The sequence below is a fragment of the Bubalus kerabau genome, chromosome 18, assembly GCF_029407905.1.
Source record: "Bubalus kerabau isolate K-KA32 ecotype Philippines breed swamp buffalo chromosome 18, PCC_UOA_SB_1v2, whole genome shotgun sequence".
Classification (NCBI taxonomy): Eukaryota; Metazoa; Chordata; class Mammalia; order Artiodactyla; family Bovidae; genus Bubalus; species Bubalus kerabau.
In genome coordinates, this window is record NC_073641.1 from 55,124,578 (window position 1) to 55,140,000 (window position 15,423).

Consider the following 15,423-nt stretch of genomic DNA (forward strand, 5'->3'; position numbering starts at 1 on the left):
TGTACATGAGTGGTCAGGGAGGTCTTCTGACTTTGAGGATAAAAAATATGTGGTCTGGGTAGAACCCAGCCTTCTTCCTTAATTGTCCAGCTATTCTCATCTTGGAGTTTGGGTCCATAGGGAATTAATCTCCAATCACTTTATCCTTTGAGGGGCCCATCTGCCTCCTGCCTCAGTATAATCACCAAAGTGAAAGTGAAAATGTTAATCACTCAGTTGTGTCTGACTCTTTGCAACCCCATGGGTGGTAGCCTGCCAGGCTCCTCTGCCCATGGAATTCTCCAGGCAAGAATACTGGAGTCTGTTGACATTCCCTTCTCCAGGGGATCTTCCCCACCCAGACTGAACTCAATCTCTTGCATTCAAGCTGATTTTTTACCATCTGAACCATGAAGCCCCTGAGCTATAATCACCAAAATGCCAGCTAAATGGCTACAAACACACATTATGATCATCTAGTAGCCTTTGTGAAGTGGAAGTGTAAGAGGATGGGGTGAGAGAGAATGGTCATGTTCCAGGTCTCCAGTGAGTTCCTGGGAGGGCCACCAGCCAGTTGAGGGTCCTTGCCTTTGCACAAGAAGGAATTCAAAATAAATTCTTGGTAAAGTGAGTTGATTTAGAGAGATTCACACTCCACAGACAGAATGTGTCCTTCTCAGAAGGTAAGAGGACCTTGGGGGTGTGGGAATGGTTAGTTTTTATGGGCTGGGTAATTTCATAGGCTAACAAGTAGGAGGGTTACCCAACTGTTTAGGCAAAGGGGTGGGGATTTCCAGGAATCCAGCTACTGCCCTTTTTGGTTTTCATTTTATGTTCAGCCCCAGAACTGTCATGGCACCTGTGGGTTCATCACTTAGCTTGCTAATATATTACAGTGAGTGTATAATGAGACTCAAGGTCAACAGAAAGTCAAATCTTCTGCCATGTTGGGCCTAGTTAGCTCTAATCAGTATTTGTCCTATCCTCAATGGCTATATCATTCTTTTAATGATTGTGCCCTGTCCCCTTCCCTCTTGTCTCAGAAGCTCTGATTAGCACCTCTATCTATAGGTATCCACATGTACATGTATCCACATGTATCATATGCTTTGGTAAATAAGAATTCAAGTGTGGGTTGCATGGAGATGAAAGTCTGGCAATTCTCAGCCTCAGTGATGGAAAATACATCATTTTCTTTTTTGTTTTCCAAAGGCATTTGTATGGTAATCCCACATGGAAAAAGTAAAAAAGTTGAAGCATAACATATATGTTTGTCATGTTCTTTCTCTCCCTCTCTTTCTCACTTAGGGTGATTGCAACCTAAATATCTACATTATCTAATCATATGTAAAACTATATGGTAGAAAAAATACGTTTCCCTCCGCCTTTCTAGATATCTTGGCTGATATTGTCCCTAAATAAAAAGCATATTAATAGGAGAAAAACCAACTGATATTTAATAACCATTATACCTCCTGTACACACAGGGGAGACACAGAAAAACTGAGTACCTCCCTGAAACTGCCTAAGCTTTTATTTTAAATATGGGGCTTGTTTAGTGGCTCAGTGGTAAAGAATCCACCTGCCAATGCAGGAGATATGGGTTTGATCCCTGGGTCAGGAAGATTGCCTGGAGAAGGAAATGACAATCTACTCCAGTAGTCTTACGTGGGATATCCCACAGACAGAAGAGGCTGGCAGGCTACAGTACATGGGGTTGCAAAAAGTGGGATATGACTTAGAGGCTAAACCACCACCACAGCTCAATACCAAGGAAGATCTTAGAGTGGGCAGAGTGGAGGCAGTTTTAGGAGGCAATCAGTCGAAGCACAATAAAGGAGGCTATGGTTTTTATGCAGATTTAAATCAGTTGCTTTCTTCACTAATAAGATTCTTTAGTGTTAAGTCATCCTTTTGTTCTGGTTCTTGAGGGGTGGGGGGAGGGGAAGGGAACCTTATAAGGGAAGATTTTCCTCATGACTGAATATCTCTTACAAAAGGTTAACTTCTATTCAATTTTGAGAGCTTATTCTGGATCTGTTCTTTCTTAAAATAATCAACCTAAAATAAGCCTTGTGCCAAAGAAGCATATTTTGGTGTGGCAAACTATGCTCCCCTTTTGAAACATACTAAAACGTTTCTTCATCTTCTAATACAATTGTCTAGTTTTCAAATGACTATCAACTTTGTATTTCTGAGTGTCTATAAAAACAACTTAACCAAAAGTCTTTTTTTTTTAATTCAAAAAAAGTTTCTTTATCATTCAAAAACCTATTTGAAGATGGAAAAGAACAAAGAAAGAGGTGAATAATTAAGCTTTTAAGAACACAATCTGGTTTTGCAAAAACAGGCAGAACCAAAAAAGACCAAGGTAACTGCTTCCTAAATTATCATAGTAACAGATAAGAAAAGAAACTCAAAACTTTATCCATACTAGCCTTTAAAAGCAGTATACAGACTCAAGTGGGCCCACCTTGAGAGGTTTGGATGAAAGCTCCCTGGCAAGCAGGTATTTGCCAAGACTGGCAGCCTGTTAGCAGTGGGAACACACATCGCACTTCACTGCTTTTGGGCACAGAGTGTCTACATTTAAGTCTATTGTTTTAAAAGTAAAGCCATTATCAATTTAGGTGCTTTTCATACTTAAACCTTTGTTGTTCTTACTAGTGTGCCTACTGGAGTTGGAAATTTAAAAAAAAGTATTTATTTTAAATATAGTGATTATGTCTCTCCCAGAGAATTTATCAATAGAAACTCTTTAGAGTCAAAGTCTTCCCTGGTGACTCAGATGGTAAATAATTTGCCTGCAATGCAGGAGACATGGGTTTGATCCCTGGGTGGGAAAGAGAAGGGAATGGCAGCCCATTCCAGTATTCTTGCCTGGACAGAGGAGCCTGGTGTGCTACGGTCCATGGGGTCGCAAAGAGTCAGACATGACTGAGCAACTAACACACTATAGTCAAAGAATATTCACTTCTAAGCTGCACCCTTACACTCTCTCCAGTGTTTTTTAGTACTAGTCTCAGTTACTATTCTTTTTCTCATCATAAAAAAGTGATTGTTGTATACTGTGTAATTATTCATTTCAACAATGTATGCTGGAAATGGATTTCATGGAAGTTCCATATAGGTCATTATGGCTAAGCCATGAGGATAGCAAACCTGCTGGCTATACATTGTATATTCGTGTAAAATGGGTACATATAACTTACAAAGCATAAATATGTAAATAAAATGTTAGGAAATATATATAATATACTGTGCGTGTTCAGTCATTCAGTTGTGTCTGACACAACTAAAGTGAGTTGTCATCTTCTACTCCAGAGGATTTTACCATCTCAGGGATCAAATATGTGTTTCAGGCATTGGTAGGCAGATTATTTACCACTGCACCACCTGGGAAATCCATATAGTAAATAACTATATATATATGTATATATATATATGTATATATATATATGTATATATGTGTGTGTGTGTTACTTACAGATTTAACTATATGTACATATATGAATTGTATCTAAAAATAGCCAAGCCTGAGGTTTCAGCTGAGACAAAATTGAGTCTTAGGGTCTAAGAGTGAGAAAAGAGTGTTGTCTATTTCAGGGTAAGCCAGGAGATTCTATTTTGCCCCCAGGGTTATAAATATTTATCTGGAAACAAAGAACAGAGAGAAGAAAGATGGCAAACTGAGAGTTCAGGCAGAAAAACAGAGGTTGTTTTTATTGTTCAGACGCTAATTCATGTTCAACTGTTGGCGACCTCACGGACTGCAGCATGCCAGGATCCTCTGCCCTCCACTATCTCCCGGAGGAGTTTGATCAAATCCATATCCACTGAGTCAGTGATGCTATCTAAATATCTCATCCTCTGTTGCCCCCTTGTCTTATGCCATCAATTTTTCCCAGCATCAGGGTCTTTTCCAGTGAGTCAGCTCTTTATATCAGTTGGCCAAATTCACCTTCAGTATTAGTCCTTCCAATGAATATTCAGGGTTGATTTTCTTTAGGATTGATGGTTTCATCTCCTTGCTGTCCAAGGGACTCTCAAGAGTTTTCTCTAGGACCACAATTCAAAAGCACCAGTTATTTGGCACTCAGCTCTCTTTATGATCCAATTCTCACATCCATACATGACTACTGGAACCATAAATTTGGCAATGTGGACCTTTGTTGCCAAAGTGATATCTCTGCTTTTTAATATTCTGTCTAGGTATGACATATTTTTTCTTCTAAGCAGCAGGCATCTTTTAATTTCATGGCTGCAGTCACTGTCTGCAGTGATTTTGGAGCCCAAGAAAATAAAATCTGCCACTGTTTTCTCTTATTCCCCTTCTATTTGCCATGAATAGACAGAGTTCCTGAATAACTATGGACAGAGGCTCATAACACTGTACAAGAGGTGATGACAAAAATCATCCTAAAGAAAAAGAAATGCAATAAGGGAAAATGGTTGTCTGAGGAGGCCGTACAAATAGCTGAGAAAGTAAGAGAAGCCAAAAGCAAAGGATAAAGGGAAGTACATACCCAACTGAATGCAGAATTCCAAAGAATAGCAAGGAGAAATAAGAACTCCTTGTGGTGAGAAATGCAAAGAAACAGAAGAAACACTAGAATAGGAAAGACTAGAGCTCTCTAAAAGAAAATTGGAGATACCAAGGGAACATTTCTTGCAAAAATGGGCCCAATAAAAGAAAATACAAGGACCTAACTCTGGAAGAAAACATTAAGAAGAGGTGGCAAAAATACACAGAAGTAAAGTACAAAAAAGGTCTTTATGACTGGGATAGCTACAATGGTGTGGTGACTCACCTAGAGCCAGACATTCTGGAGTGTGAAGTCAAGTGGGCTTTAGGAAGCATTACTAGGAACAAAACTAGTAGAGGTGTTGGGATTCCAGCTGAGCTATTTCAAATCCTAAAAGATGATGTTGTTAAACTGTTGCACTCAATATGCCAGCAAATTTAGAAAACTCAGCAGTGGTCACAGGACTGGAAAAGTTCAGATTTCATTTCAATCTCAAAGAAGGGCAATGCCAAAGAATCTTCATACTACTATATAATTGCATTTTACATACTGGCAAGGTAATGCTCAAAATACTTCAAGCTAGGCTTCAACAGTACATGGACCCAGAACTTTCAGATGTACAAGTCGGGTTTAGAAAATGTGGAGGAACCAGAGATCAAAGTGCCAACATCCCTTGGATCACTGAAAAGGCAAAAGAATTCCAGAAAAACATCTACTTCTGCATCATTGACTACACTTACACCTTTGACTGTGTGGAATACACTGTGGAAAAGTAGAAAATTTTGAAAGCTATGGGAATACCAGACCACATTACTTGCCTCCTGAGAAACCTGTATGCAGGTCCAGAAGCAACAATTTGAACTTAACACGTAACTACGGACTGGTTCAAAATTGGGAAAAGGGAACATCAAAGCTGTATATTGTTACTCTGCCTGTTTAACTTATATGCAAAGTACATCATGCAAAATACTGAGCTGGATGAATTACAAGCTGAAATCAAGATTGCCAGGAGAAATATCAACAACCTGAGATATGCAGATGATACCACCCTAATGGCATAAAGCAAAGAGGAACTCAAGAGCTTTTTAATGAAGGTGAAAGAGGAGAGTGAAAAAGCTGGCTTACAACTCAAATTCAAAAAAATAAGATCATGGCATCCGGTCCCATCACTTCATGGCAAATAGATAGGGAAAAAATGGACATAGTAGCAGATATTATTTTCTTGGACTCCAAGATCACTGGATGGTGACCATATCCATGAAATTAAAAGGTGCTTGATCTTTGGAAGAAAAGCTATGACAAACCTAAATAGCACATTGTATGGTAGTTTGAACATTCTTTACCATTGCCTTTCTTTGGGATTGGAATGAAAACTTATCTTTTCCAGTCCTGTGGCCACTGCTAAGTTTTTTCAAATTTGTTCACTGAGTGCAGAACTTTAACAGCAACACCTTTTAGGATTTTAAATTGTTCAGCAGGAATTCCAACACCAACACAAGAGTTGTTCATAGTAATGCTTCCTAAGACCTACTTAACACTCCAGGATGTCTGGTTCTAGGGGATAAACCACATCATTGTGGTTATCCCAGTCAATAAGACCTTTTTTGTACAGTTCTGTGTATCTCTTATTAATCTCTTCTGCCTCTGTTAGGACCTTACATTTTCTGTCCTTTATTGAGCCCATGCTTGCATGAAATGTTCCCTTGATATCCCCAAATTTCTTGAAGGGATCTCTAGTCTTTTCCACTCTCTGTTTTCCTGCATTTCTTTGCATTGTTCATTTAAGAAGCCATTCTTATCTCTCCTTGCAATTCTCTAGCACTCTGCAGTAAGTTGGATATAGCTTTCCCTTTTCCCCTTGCCTTTTGTATCTCTTCCTTTCTCAGCTATTTGTAAAGCCTCCTCAGAGAACCACTCTGCCTTCTTGTATCTTTTTTTCTTTGGGATGGTTTTGGTCATCGCCTCCTTACAATGTTAGGAACCTCCATCCATAGTTCTTCAGCCATTCTGTCTGTCCAAACTAATCCCTTGAATCTATTTGTCACTTCCACAGTATAATCATAAGGGATTTGATTTAGGTCATACCTGAATGGTCTAGCAGTTTTCAATTAAAATGGCCTACTTCTTTCAATTTAAGTCTGAATTTTGCAATAAGGAGTCCATAATCTGAACCACAGTCAGCTCCTGATTTTGTTTTTGCTGACTGTATAGAGTTTTTCCACCTTTGACTGAAAAGAATATAATCAATCTGATTTCGGTATTAACCACATTATGATGCTCCTGTGTAGAGACATCTCTTGGTGTTTGCTATGACCAGTGTGTTCTCTTAGCAAAACTCTGTTAGCCTTTATGTTACTTTATTTTGTATTCCAAGACCAAACTTGCCTATTACTCCAGGTATCTGTGTCTTCCTACTTTTGCATTTCAGACCCCTATGATGAAAAGGACATCTTTATTTTGGTGTTAGTTCTAGAAACTGTGGTATGTCTTCATAGAACCATTCAACTTCATCTCCTTCAGCCTCAGTGGCTGGGCATCAACTTGGATTACTGTGATGTTAAATGGCTTGCCCTGGAAATAAAGTGAGATCATTTTCTCGTTTTAAAGTTTGCACCTAAATACTGCATTTTGGACTCTTTTGATGACTGTTAAGGGCTACTCCATTTCTTCTAAGGGATTCTTGCCCACAGCAGTAAATGTAATGGTCGTCTGAATTAAATTTGCCCATTCCCATCCCTTTTAGTTCACTGATTTCTAAAATGTCGATGTTCACTGGTGTCATCTCCTGCTTGCCCTCATCCAATTTACCTCTATTCATGGACCTAACATTACAGGTTCCTATGCAATTTTGTTCTTTACAGCATCAGACTTTACTTTCATCCTCAACTGAGTGTTATTTACATTTTTTGTCCAAGTGCTTCATTCTTTCCAGAGCTATTCATAGTTGTCCTCTGCGCTTCACCAAGAGCATACTGGACCCCTTCTGACCTGAAGTAGCTTTATTCAACTTGATTCCTTTTCTAAGGTAATATTTAATTATGCCTAACATTTATTTTTCTAAGTTGTCTTTCTCTCAGTTCTTTTGGTTGCTACGGTAGCCATGAAAATTCTGTATTTAAGTATAGGAACTGTATATTTTTCCAAAAAATATCTCAGTTGAAAGTATTATCACTCATCTTTTCAAAATGCAGTCACAAGGGTTGCTTTTATAAATCCTTTTGGCCAATGATATATGAGTCTGATTTCTTTTTCAAGAGGATATTTGAAAGCATTTCAAGCAAATTGTCAGTTTGAAGAGCACTGTAATCAGCTATTTCAGAAACAGAGATGACTAAAAGGATAGACATGTTTCAGAACATTGCTTAAAAGCGGACAATTTGACAGGGGCTGTTAGAAAGAATTCTTGTCTGTACTGAATGGACACATGATACAGCAAAATAGACATGAGGTGTGTTCAAAGATATTTTCTAAGGCACTGAATTCCCAGAAAGGTCAGTTTGGGTAGGAATTTGCCTGAAAATATTACTTTGTAACAGTCTGGTTGAGACAGTTTTAAGCACATGCAGGATATTATGTTTTTCTTTCATCTAGAACAGAAGACCAAACAACTTACCATGCAAAAATGCTCTTTGTAAGGAGGCTTAATTAATTTTGTCTCTTACTTTTCTAGTCACAGGTGATTTACAATATAATTCGTTCTTTCAACTAATTTAAAGAAGTTTTCACAAACCCGGCCCCATTTTTACTGCCTTCCCAATGGCTTCTCCTTCTACTCCTATTCATTCTACCTTTGGTTTCACTAGTTTCTGAACAGCCACAAATTGGCTTCTGAAGCTGAAAGTGAGTGAAAGGAATAAAGAGGGTTTGGAAAGGAAGCCTCAACCTCCATTAGACCCAGGTGCTTATAGAAATCTCAATCCTGTTCTCGCGTGAGTCTGACGCAGCTTCTAACTTGCGGGAATTCCTGGCTCTTCGGCACTCGGCTCAGCACATCTTCATCCAGCTCCTGGTAGGCACTGAATTTCTTGTTGTCATCTCCAGTTGGGGGGGTGACACCATTATCTTTGCCAAAGTCATCCATTGAGTTTGCTGAGAAACTTCTTTAGAAGCTAGGGAAGAAGGTATGGACATGGGAATCATGGCACATGGAAGGTTTATGGAGGAACAGAACACAGATTCAATATCTTCTGTTATTGCCACAGGTACATTTCTCATGCCCAGCTCAGTTATGAACTTTGTCTCTCTCACACACACTACAGATAATACCTGGAGAAAATTTCTGCACAGTTTCAGTATTTACGGTATCAAAATTTCAAAAATGACAAGTAAAACCGATGATTTACTGAAGTAGAAATTAGTACTATGTATTGTACACAAACCAAAAATACAGTTTGTAAACAGGGAGTGCTCAAACCAATAAAGTTCAAGTAGGGATTCCGAGGTGGCTCAAATGGTAAAGAATCTACCTGCATTGCTGGAGACCTGGGTTCGATCCCTGAGTCTGCAAGATCTCCTGGTGAAGGAAATGGCAAACCCACTCCAGTATTCTTGCCTGGAGATCCCATGGAGAGAGGAGTCTGGCAGGCTACTGTCCATGGGGTCACAAAGAGTTGGATGCGAATGAGTAACTGACACTTCACTTCATATTGTTTTAGAGCACTTAATACCATGGGAAGGTCATGTTCTTCAGTAGTTGTTTATAGTACTAGAATTTTCTCAAATGATAGGGAATTGGATAATGGTTAGTTCATATCAATTTTTGGAGAAGGCAATGGCACCCCACTCCAGTACTCTTGCCTGGGAAATCCCATGGATGGAGGAGCCTGGTAGGCTGCAGTCCATGGGGTCGCTAGGAGTCGGACACGACTGAGCGACTTCACTTTATTTTTTCACTTTCATGCATTGGAGAAGGAAATGGCAACTCACTCCAGTGTTCTTGCCTGGAGAATCCCAGGGATGGGGGAGCCTGGTGGGCTGCCATCTCTGGGGTCGCACAGAGTCAGACACGACTGAAGTGACTTAGCAGCAGCAACAGTTGATGTGGGCTTCCCTTGTGGCTCAGCTGGTAAAGAATCTGCCTGCAATGTGGGAGACCTGGGTTGGGAAGATCCCCTGGAGAAGGGAAAGGCTACCCACTCCAGTATTCTAGTCTGGAGAATTCCATGCACTGTATAGTCCATGGGGTCACAAAGAGTCGGACAGGACTGAGCGACTTACACTTACCTATCGATTTTGGCAATAGTTTAGATTTTGCTTGATTTACAGAGGCATGGGCAAGAAATTACCCAGTTCAATTTAGGTTTGTGAAGTAAACTGAATTTAGCTTTGCTTGTATGACTAAACTGGTTTTGACTTGCTTAGGGAATTTTCATGTCTGGTCTCCATTTGTTTTTTATTTTAACAGCTTCTATTTTTTTAACTAATACAATTATGTAAAGTTTAAAAATAAAATAAAAAAAAATAAAATAAAACCATCTGACCATAAAAAAAAAAAGGTGTTGATATAAAATGTTAGCAATACAAAATGGAAGTTCACCTGTTTTGATGATCAGCTCTTCTCCCATCATATTGGCTTATAGTCTGTCCACCAAGGACTCTGATTTGTGTCCTAAAGTAGAGCTGGCCTTGGAGCTGAGTCTATATACCAGGGGCCAATCAAACTGTGGAAACTTCTCAGTCTGGGTTTGATGGTTAAAATTCCCCACTTAGAAACAGTCAGTATCACCTGTATTTCCATGGTTTCAGTTAATGATGTTCCTGGTTTGATGCTGTATGGATTCTAGTGCAATGTTAGCAGGAAGAAAGAAATAGCAGATAGAAATAGCTGAATCTCTTACATCTTCTTCAAGTTGCCCTGTTGCAGACCCCCAGATATATTGGTAAACTAATTCCTTTTTAAAATTTGTAATCTGTTGGTGCTCTGGAAGGTTTGTAAACTAGCACAAAATTTACTAAATTAGAGTAGCTTTCACATTCCACAAAACGAGTGTCTGGTGAATCCTTCCTGAATCATCTGGTCAACAATTCTAGTGTTTGCAGCAGTCTGCAATTTTAGTCTTTAATGGCACCTCTACTGTGACAGGCAAAAAAACTTCAATTTATATAAAAGCCATAATCATATAATATATGTTTACTCCCCTCAATTAGAATTATAATTAGGTAGGTAATTATTTCTAAATATATGAAAGTATAATACAAAATTCATACTAATAAGTAAATGACATTTCCAAGCAAGCATTAGTGAGGGTGTGTCATGAAGCACATTAAGATATTAAGTACCTTTGAAAGTTGGAGAGCAAATAGAGCTGGGGAAAGAGGATCAGAAAATGGAGGCCAAATATACAGCAATTATAACTAATTTTAGATGCTATGAGATAATTTCTGACATAAACACCAAAGCAAAACTCATCACATAACACATGAGAAAATTTTTTGTTTTTCTTTTTTCTTTTTACCAAAGTCGGTATATATGATAACAAAGTAATCAGAGGGAAAATCTTTTTTAAGCTTAAGGTATACTTCTGTAAGAAATAGAAATTAAAATAGATATAGCCAGGTGGTCCTAATTGAATTTAGAATTTAATGGCAGAGTTTATTGTAATTGGAACTGAATATATGTTTTTTACTTGATTAAAATCACTGAAATACTACACGGGGAAACAAATTATAAAATAAAAAGTTACACTAATATTTGGGATTACAAGAACAGACAAAATTTCAAAATTATATCCCAACTGCAAACCTACTTAAGATTCTCTTTTCTTGGAAAAAAATTTTCATTATTGAGAAGTACATCTGAAGAGTCCAATATTTCCTCCACATATTCCAAAATTAGAGAGAAATTTTTTAGTCAGAAAACAAAAAAAATTGTCTAATACATACAAAGTAACCTCTTTTAATACTTTTATGAAGATTTTACCAGTATTTGAAGTGTAATAATTATTACTTTAATTAGAAATTAATGACTAAAACTGGATGTTACCCGGTGGGTCATAATTTGCCCTGATACTAGAAAAATATTGTTAAAGTAAAACTGTTGATACACCCAGCTGGATAAGTATAATATTTACATGAGAATAAAAAATATTAAAAAGGGGTGATAGTAATTTTTCTCCAGAAAACAAAATAACTTTTAAAAGAATAATTCTTTTCAAGAGTTAATAAGTCCTCAGTAGACCATTGTCTTTAGTTTGGTTCATGTCAAAATGACTGTAGCAACAAGAACAAAACAGGAAAATTTTCACTGCTGCTTAATTCCGTTTTTGTTACAATAGCATAGGCATCAGAATGCCTAATGAAGGAACTATAGTGGTGTGTTCTTAGAAACGAGGATTGTTAATCTCTACAATCACCCAACCTATGATTATATCCTCTCTTAAAAAGAAAATTGGAAATCAGTGGGAAAATGGCATTTTGATGTAATTGAGATTATGTTTATTCACAGAGTGTTTTGTTTTCCTTATGAGCTGCCAAACATCTGGATAAAGACTGAAAAGTTTAGCAAAATATTAACGTCTTTCCAAGTGTCTAAATGTTGATTTGCATTTTATGTTTCACTCTAAATAGTTGATGAGATTTAATATTATCCACAAAATATAAATTATTTTCCCCTTTTCTTTGAAGTTATTGTCTCACTCTAGGCATTCCATAGGATATTCTCTAATTTGGAAAGAGAGTGGATATATGATAGAATTTTAGAGTTGAAAGATAGGAAAATAATATTGGCCCAACTTAATATCTGTGGTTAATAATTTTAAGAATTAAAAGGGTCATTTTTTTCTGAATCATATGTGGTGTTTGTGGCTGAGTATAACAGGAACCTCTGTCTTATGCAAGAAATATACATTATATTCTTAACTAAGTAGCCTTAAATATTAAAACCATTACAGTTAAAATAAGAAACCATATAAAAGGCTACCTGTTGTTCTCATCACTGAGTAGCACATTTTTTGAAGTTCTACTAACTGGAATAATAAAATTTAAAAAAATTCAAAAATAAGGGATAAAATGATTTATTTTGGTAGAAGATATGATTTACCGTGCATATCTAATAAAACCTTTTTGGAAGTATAGAAAAATTAAATGAGTAAACTTTGTTAAAAATCACATTTTTATCTCCTCTAACTTTCCTTAGAGATGAAAATGGAAAGTATTCCCTTTAATGCAGAAATAAAATAGAATTACAGTTAACAAGTTAGTACCTACATAAAGAACCTACATAAAGAAATTGTGTAATGTAATGGAAAGATAAAACTAGGTCAGATGAAGTGAAAAGTAACTGTACAGTATCAGAAAATATGAAGCTTACTATCATAAATGCCTGTTTCTCTAAAATTAATATATAAACAATGTATTTTGAATAAAATTACAACAGTAGTTTGTGTCTTCAGATAAAACAATTTTAAGTATATGTAAGAATAGATATGTAAAAAACCATAAAGCCTGTGGTATAAATGGCAATTTACAGAGTAACTCAGGATTATTCTTTTATTAGTCATTGGAGCATAATACAAATCCATCTTAAGCAGTTCTTTATTGACATAGAACATACAAGTAAAGCAGTGGAACAAAATAAAACATCTCCAAATTGATTACAGTATACATAATTGTATGAAGTTGAAAGTCATTTTTTTCAGCCATTTTTGTTTTGTGTGTGTGTGCAATTGAACAATGGCACCCCCACTCCAGTACTCTTGCCTGGAAAATCCCATGGACAGAGGAGCCTGGTAGGCTGCACTCCATGGAATCACGAAGAGTCAGACATAACTGAGTGACTTCACTTTCACTTTTCACTTTCATGCATTGGAGAAGGAAATGGCAACCCACTCCAGTGTTCTTGCCTGGAGAATCCCAGGGACGGGGGAGCCTGGTGGGCTCCTGTCTATGGGGTCGCACAGAGTTGGGCATGACTGAAGCGACTTAGCAGCAGCACCAGCAATTGGACAGCGAAATAGAACTCTACAAATTAAGATGGAGGAATCCTTCAGGAATATAGATATGTCTTTGAGTTTTTAAAATGCTTGTAAGACATATCTATATTCTATATCTATATTCCTGAAGGATTCCTCAATCTTAATCAAACATGTCTTTAAATTGCAGAAAGAGAGTAACTGCCAACTTATGCTTTCATTCCCAGCTATATTTCACAATTAAAAACAATGTAGCTGGGAATGAAAGCATAAGTTGGCAGTTATTTTCTTTCCGCAATTTAAAGACATTTTTGATCTGTTGTTCCAGTACTTTTTCATAGCCTTTTATCCCTTTGAAGAAATATATATGATAGGACTGGGTGTGGTTTTCTGAGTACTTACCTTCCTTAATATCTTTTAACAATTTGGGGAATTTTAGGGCTTTTTCTCTTATTTACTTTTTTTTTTTCCATTCTTTTTCCCTGCTTCTTGAATACCAATAACTCATATTAGATCTCCTTCTCAAATCACTCTTTTCAATATGTTTACTATTTTTTCAACCTGCATATTTCCTATTGAACTATTTTCCAGTTCTCTATTCTTCTATCATTTCCAGTCTGTCATTAAATAATCAACTCAGTTCTTAATTTTTTTTAAAATTTTATTTGTTGGGGCATAAATTGTTTACCACTTTTTGCTAGTTTCTTCTGTACAGTGAAGTGAATCCCTCCCATCAAGGTCACCACACAGTACTGAGTTGGGTTCTCTGCACACAGCAGGCTCTTCTCTAATTATCTCTCTTCCATGCATAGCAGTGTATGCATGTCAATCCCACCCTCTCAATTCATCCCATCTCCATTTCCCCCCTTGGTGTTCATACATTTGTTCTCTACATCTGTGTGTTTATTTCTGCTTTGCAAATAGTTTCATCTGTACCATTTTTCCAGATTCCACATATATATGGTAATATACAGTATTTGTTTTTCTCTTTCTGACTTACTTCACTCCATATGACACTATGTAGTTCCATCCATGTCTACATATAACCCAATTTCATTCCTTTTAATAGCTGAGTAATATTCCATTGTGTATATGAATGGCATCTTTATCCATTCATCTGTCAGTGGACATTTAGGTTACTTTCATTTTTTTTTTAGTTCAAAAATTTTTATTTAGTTTTTTTATGTATACTATAGTTCCCTTTTCATATATACATCCTTTCAACAATTTTGAATATATTATTCACAGTAGAATAAAGTCCATCACTGATAATTTAGAAATCAAGAATTATATGCAGGTCTATTCCTATTTTTTCTTTATTTACTTAGTCTTGGGAGTTTTGAAAAAGTCTAGAGGTCATGAATACTAATACTTTTTTTTTTTCTATTGAAGATTTATTTCCCTGAAGTCTAATAGACATGTAAGCTGAAGACACACCATTCTAATCCAATAAGGTGAGCTGATTACAGGCTGGGTTGTTGGTTTTGTAATAACTCAAATTATACTTGTGTGCTTTTTTTTCCCTCTGAATCTCAACTGAGAACAATACTTACAAGGTTCCCTCCTAGTAAAAGTTCTGACCTTGTTTGATCATGTTGGCACTGGGAGTCTGCTGCTATAAACACTCTGCTCTCTGGTTTTTTAGTTTTTTATCCTCCACAGCTGAAGACTTCAATAAATGCCTCTATTAGGGGATCAGCCTCCTGGAAGTGTTGTTTCTCTGAATTCCTTGTCCTAGGAAATTTTTGTTTGTTTTCAGGGAATCTCCGCTGCCCTGAAAACTTTTCAGAACTTCACTGGCCTTTCCTAGCTCCATCCCTACTGTAGTACTCCCAGTATCTGGATTCACCCTAAGCATTGGTTAAATGCCCGGAGGGAAAAAGCAGCTCACTCTATGCAGGTTCACTGATCTGTTCTTTAATTCATGCTTAGAATTCCTTCCTGAAATTCTGATAATTTCAATATTTCTTTCTTTGTATTTCTATTTTTTTAAAGTCTTTATTATTGTT

General features: G+C 36.9%; 1 protein-coding gene across 1 annotated transcript in view; it reads left to right on the top strand.

Annotated features, from left to right (window-relative positions):
* Window positions 1-8,341: 8,341 nt before the first annotated feature.
* The window catches only part of CDH18 (cadherin 18), a 725,976-nt gene continuing 718,894 nt past the window's right edge, over window positions 8,342-15,423 (top strand). The window contains exons 1-2 of the mRNA XM_055554551.1: window positions 8,342-8,514; window positions 14,807-14,868. The gene's annotated coding sequence lies outside the window, so the exon portion shown is untranslated. The remainder of the gene's footprint in view (window positions 8,515-14,806; window positions 14,869-15,423) is intronic.